Below are 6307 nucleotides of genomic sequence, written 5' to 3' on the forward strand. Positions count from 1 at the left end.
ACATATATTTGATATAACCAATATGTTTGGTCATTTGGGCTCAATTCTGTCATATGGATTATACACACATGAAAATTATATAATTTGTGTATATATACATTGTGTACAGATACACAATGAATAGAGATAGATAAATTATATCAGCAGATAATTCACATAAAAAAGCAATATACAGACTGATAAAACTTTCTAAAATATGCCAAATTACAACAGCTAAAGAAATTCAAGCTAACATCATCCTAATCTATCATGATAAGTGAAAAAGGCATCATGCTGAAAATTATGTATGTGATCGTAATATTACAAATGATGTATTTATATTCATTGTTATATGCATGCATAAACATAATGAGAGGAAATGCCAGACAATATACATTTTAAAAAATTAATGAGTGGTAGTGTTACCAATCGGAGAAGGCGATGGCACCCCACTCCAGTACTCTTGCCTGAAAAATCCCATGGATGGAGGAGCCTGGTGGGCTGCAGTCCACGGGGTCGCTACAAGTCAGACACGACTGAGCGACTTTACATTCACTTTTCACTTTCATGCATTGGAGAAGGAAATGGCAACCCACTCCAGTGTTCTTGCCTGGAGAATCCCAGGGACGGGGGAGCCTGGTGGGCTGCCGTCTATGGGGTTGCACAGAGTCGGACACGACTGAAGCGACTTAGCAGCAGCAGCAGCAGCAGTGTTACCAATTAATCACATATTTAACTCTGGACTTTACTATGTCTTCTATATTTTCTAAATTGTTTAGATCATATTAAAAATCAAGATTAAAGCTCATAGAAACATTACTTATTATTAAACATTTCAGATATACAAAAAGTTATGTAAAATAATAAAGCAGACTTCTACATACTCAACTTAAGAAATAAAACATTACATACGGGTTGAAACTCACTTTGAGGTCTTTTATGATTATAGTAGTCTCCTTCCTTAGGAGTAACTACCGTAAAGAATTCGAGTTTTCATTCTTAGAAACCTTCATTATAGTTTAATTACCTGTGCATATATTCCTAAGTTAATATAAATACTATTTTCTTGCACGTGTTTATGGGTAGATGCCTGGATGAATGATAGAAAAAGAGGAAGACCCAAAAAAAGGAGAACAAATACACATAACAGCGTGACAGTATAACCTGTATATATGGCTTCCTTGCAATGTGTTTGCTTTCAGAACTTCTAAGATGGACCCACCTATTATTTTCGCAGTTTATATGCTGAAGGAAGCACTAAAAGAAATCTGCACATCCTATTTTCAATCACTTTTTTCCTGATGTGTTCAAAGTCTAACAGTTTCCCTGGTACCAGCTACTCTAAAACAATCTTTCAATGTACAATATTCTGAACATGAAACATCTGCATATTTGTCTAAGCCTAATTTTCTTTTATTCGCATTGTTACTCCTTTAGACCTGTATATCCAGAACTTAACCTGGGTCGTTCTGGTGAAAAAGACAGTAATGGCAGGAAGCTAGTTTTCCAGTATTCTGAAAGTGAAAGTGTTAGTTGTTCAGTCGTGTCTGACTCTTTGCGACCCCGTGGACTGTAGCTTGCCAGGCTCCTCTGTCCATGGGATTCTCCAGGCAAGAATACTGGAGTGGGTTGCCATGACCTTCTCCAGGGGATCTTCCTGACCCAAGGATTGAACTCGGGTCTCCCATATTGCAAGCAAATTCTTTACTGTCTGAGCCACCAGGAAAACCTAACACCTGTAACCCTAGGTTGGTATAAAGATGTAACTCATTTTGAATTTGAGCTGATTTTGTATTATAAGTCTGGTCATGTGTATATAGTTGGCTGTTTGTATCCAGGGGTTCCACATTCAGATTCAATACTTTGAAAAAAATTCCAGAAAGTTCCAAAAAGCAAAGCTTGAATTTGCACACACCTGCAACTATTTATATACCACTTACATTGTGTTAGATATTATAAGCAATCTAGAGTTGATTTAAAGTATACAGGAGGGAAGATGTCTATTGGTTATATGCAAATAGTACACTATTTTATATATTTTGTAGAAAGGATTTGAGTATACATGGATTTTGCTATCTGTGGGGCATTCTGGAACCAATCCTCTGTGAATATTGTTCTTTTTGTCTGAGTTTATTAGTTTTAGTTGCAAAGGGGAAAGATTTCAAAGGTGTTTTAATTTACATGTGTTGATTACCCTGGGAGCCTAGGCTGAAAGAGGCTGTGATTAAACTTTTACTCTTGAAAACCTCTGCTTAAGAATTCTCTCTTTCTAGAAGCTATTGGATCAAGTGCTGGGTGATCTCATGCAGTTCCTCATCCTTTCCATCCCGTGGCACTCACTGCTTTGCTCACTGGGTGGTTAAACATAGTTTCAATTCAAAGGGCTTTCTTTGGGAGAGAAAAGAAAAAAGCATGTTGTGAAACTATTTTAATTTCATGACCTTCACAAATATTCCAGAGAAATGGAGACATTGTCTGACTGTGCAATGTCGGCTTATTTGAGAGATGTGCTTGTGGTTGCTCTTCCCTTAGGCATCTGCAATTTCCCTGAAGCTACCAAATGGGGATTGTCAAATGGTAGCCTTGGCTTAGGGATGTTCCCCATTCTGACGCTAAGCCATTTTCCTATGGAAAGGGCTAGGAAGTTTTTTCGCGATCTTTTCAATTCCAAAACCAAGACAGGTTTATTGCAGATAAAAGTGGAAAATACAGGAAAGAAAAATAATCATTAGAAATCCTTAAATGTCTACTACTCTTGAGTAAACACTCTTGTCATTTGAACATACATATTGTTTTTTTCAGTGAAAGTGAAAGTGTTAGTCTCTCAGTCATGTCCCAATCTTTGCAACCCCATGGACTATAGTCTGCTAGGCCCCTCTATCCATGGAATTCTCCAGGCAAGAATACTGGAGTGGGTTGCCATTCCCTTCTCCAGGGGATCTTTCCAACCCAGGGGTTGAACCTGGGTCTCCTGCATTGCAGGCAGATTCTTTACCATCTGAGTCATTGTTTTCAGAATGCTCTCTGCCTGCCAATGCAAGAGACATAAGAGATGCAGATTTTATCATTGGGTTAGGAAGATCCCCTGGAGAAGGAAATGGCAACCCATTCCAGTATTCTTGCCTGGAGAATCCCATGGACAGAGGAACTGGCAGGCTAAAGTCCATAGGGTTGCAAAGAGTCGGACACGACTGAAGTGACTTAGCATGCACGTCCATAATTAAGAATAGCAATGAGACGATATCTTCCTTATAGTTTTGTAAACAGGTTTGTTTAGACAAACATTGTATTATGAATGTCAATCCATGCCAATCAATATAAATCTACATACTTAAAATGACACTAATGGTCAATTCAGGTATGGAAATAATGATGGCAATGGCTACTATTTATTGCTGACTTCCTCCGTGCCTGACTCTGTTGTAAGTGCTAAACCTATACTTACTCATTTAATGCTTACCTCAACCTATGAGGAGGAGCCATTGTTGCCCAACTTTAAACATAAGAAACTAAGGGCAGGGCTAGCAGGTGATGAGGGAAAGATATATTGTGTGGCTCCTGAGTCCATACATCTAACCAGGACATGCTACTATCCTATCACAAGGCCTTCAACATTACCATTATTCAAGGCAAAGTAAGATTAAACAACCTGAGGTACCATGTTTTTTCCCAGTTAACTAGGCAGAAATTCAAAATATTGATTATAATCAGTGTGGTTTGGAGTTTTGGGGAAGTATGTCCTGTTATACTGTGAAAGTTCCCCCACTATCTTGTCTCCCTTCCAGTTTTCATCTGGATTGTACTCTTCTAATAGCTTTCTTATACAGGAATTTATATAGTTATGCATGTATGCATGCATTTTCAGATTTATGTACAAATATAAGATCACATTTATACTTATAGGATTGGCCAAAATGTTGATAAGATGGTGCAGAAAAACCTGAATGAACTTTTTGGCTAACCCAATAGTTTTGTAACCTGCTTTTCTCACTAATGACATTCCTCAAAGTCAGTGACTGTGAATAAATATCAGTCTATACTATATGCATAGTAGGTATACTAATGTCTGATAAGACACAGGAAAATAAAATGACTAAAATTTTATATGCCAACTGCTTTTTCTATATTGAGGCATTCAATGATCATAGCATCATCATAAGGTAGTTATGGTGTTAACCTTCATTTTATAGATGAAAAATTGAGGGACAGGGAGAATAAGGACTTGGCTCAGGACTGCACAGTTAGAGAGCAGGACAGCTTGGCTTTGTACCCAGCACCTTATGCTCCAGAGCCTGAGAAGCTGTCAAAGATTTGTTAAGTGACAGGAGCAGTCTGCACAAACATGCATTTTTTGGAGGTCATTAAAAGTAGCCCTCAATATGTTAACATATTATACAAAATATTCTGCACCTTGTGACAAAGCAGTGATTTGCAACCATTGTGAGAGCATGTGACAGTGTGATAATGTCAGTTGGAAGTGAAGAATGTTAACAGCAAATGTAGAAAATGTCTTTGAAGAAGCAGCACTAGAGAGAGATAGACACAGAGATATTGGGGGGTGAAGCAGGAGAGATATCCTATGGCTAACCAGGGATTAAAGGTCCATAGAGAGGTTTTTTTGAAAAATCTTCAATGCCTTGAAACTTGAGTAAGTTTAAAAGTTTATATGAAAGAGCTGTCTTTTTCAGGTTTAATCTTTGATTTTTTTCATATAATCATTTTCTTTCTTACCCTCCTATTCCTGCTATAAATTTGATGAAAAACCTCTAAAGGAACATTATAAGTTTTAAGCTCAACATACATTTAGTTATTAATGAATAGAAAAATGAGTCTTTGTATATCAGAGGAGTGCTATTCCTTTTGGGACTTTTCAGGGAGGCATCAGGTGGCTGGAATCCCAGTGGATGTGGCTGGATAATGCACAATCAGAGGCCCCCTGCACTAGTGACTGTGGCACTGGTCCAGAATTATCCTGTCAATGTATTGACTTAGGGAGCAATCCAGGAGCAGCTGTTAGCTAACACCACAGCACACTGACCGAATTAGGGTCTGCTCAGAGCCCCAATGTGAAACAGTTCTTATGAGTTACTGAAGTTAGTCAATCACCCAAGAAAGTAGAGAACCTCTGTCCCCAAACCTTTGAACTTAAGACAAATCAGAGAGATATTTGCTCCCTTCATCTGGATGCCTGAATTCTCATTATGAGAAAACAAGGAGAAAAGATTTATAACTTCTAAACTGCCACTAATGGTGGAAAAGGTGGTACCCAGTTGTATTTTTGAAGATGGCATAGCATACAGTGAGAATTTTTCTTTGATTTAATAAAATAGAAGCTTATTCTCTCATAGAACAGTCCAACACTGGTGTTACTTGTCAAGTTTTTCTCATAGATGCTTTTCCTGCAAGTGGGGTTACAGGAACTAGGACCTTCTATCTTGTGGCCCTGCCATTACCTTGAGACTCAGAGTTCTATGACAAATTCTCTGCTGGCAAAGAATGAGGGCAAAGAGTATTGCTTGGGGTGATTTTAGAAGCTAAGTGTAGGAGTGACATGTATCGCTTCTGTCCACATTCCTATGGATAGAACTCCATTACTTGGTGTTTCAGTTTGAGTTACCCACAAAGCAGAACTTGGGTGCTAGTATTTTATTTGGGAGGTGATCCTAGGAAGCAGCAATGAAGCAAAAGCCAGAATTGAGTCAAGAAAGAGTTAAAGGCAGCATAATGGTGCATTGTTCACATTACTGCTAAAAGTAGATAATGCGGACTACCGTTAGCTGGGACATCTGAAAAGTATACAAAATGTCTCCCAGAACTGTCTGTTAATAAGCTGAGGGTGGGGGGCTGGAAGGTTTATTTATCTCTGTCTTCTGTTGGTTAAGGATTGCTCAGGGGGGGGACATTAAATCCCCTGCAATTCAGGGATGAGCTTGTGTGTGGATTCTGAAGACTGTTTGAGTTGAATGAGAAGAATTTGAAGTAGGAAAGTGAATGGAAGTGGCCTGCTTGAGGTAGGACACTGCTGCTATCAGAGAGAGCTCACAGGGAACCGTCCACAATAGCTGTGGATGTAGCCAAGGAGATATGATAGAAGGCAACAAACGTGCTTCCTACACATGACTTTCACCTAATTACAAGGGAAGTGAAGCAAAGTAGTATACTTGTGTATCGTAGAGGAAACGAAAATTGGAAAGAATCTAAATTTCCATAAGAAGTAGAATATTTAAATAAATTAAGAAGCATGTTCATTAACAGAAAGTTCTCTGAAATACACTTTCAAAGGGGAAAGAGTGAATTGCACAGCAGTCAAATATTATCCAGATTTCAG

Source organism: Ovis canadensis, chromosome X (assembly GCF_042477335.2).
Source record: "Ovis canadensis isolate MfBH-ARS-UI-01 breed Bighorn chromosome X, ARS-UI_OviCan_v2, whole genome shotgun sequence".
In the NCBI taxonomy this organism is placed as follows: domain Eukaryota; kingdom Metazoa; phylum Chordata; class Mammalia; order Artiodactyla; family Bovidae; genus Ovis; species Ovis canadensis.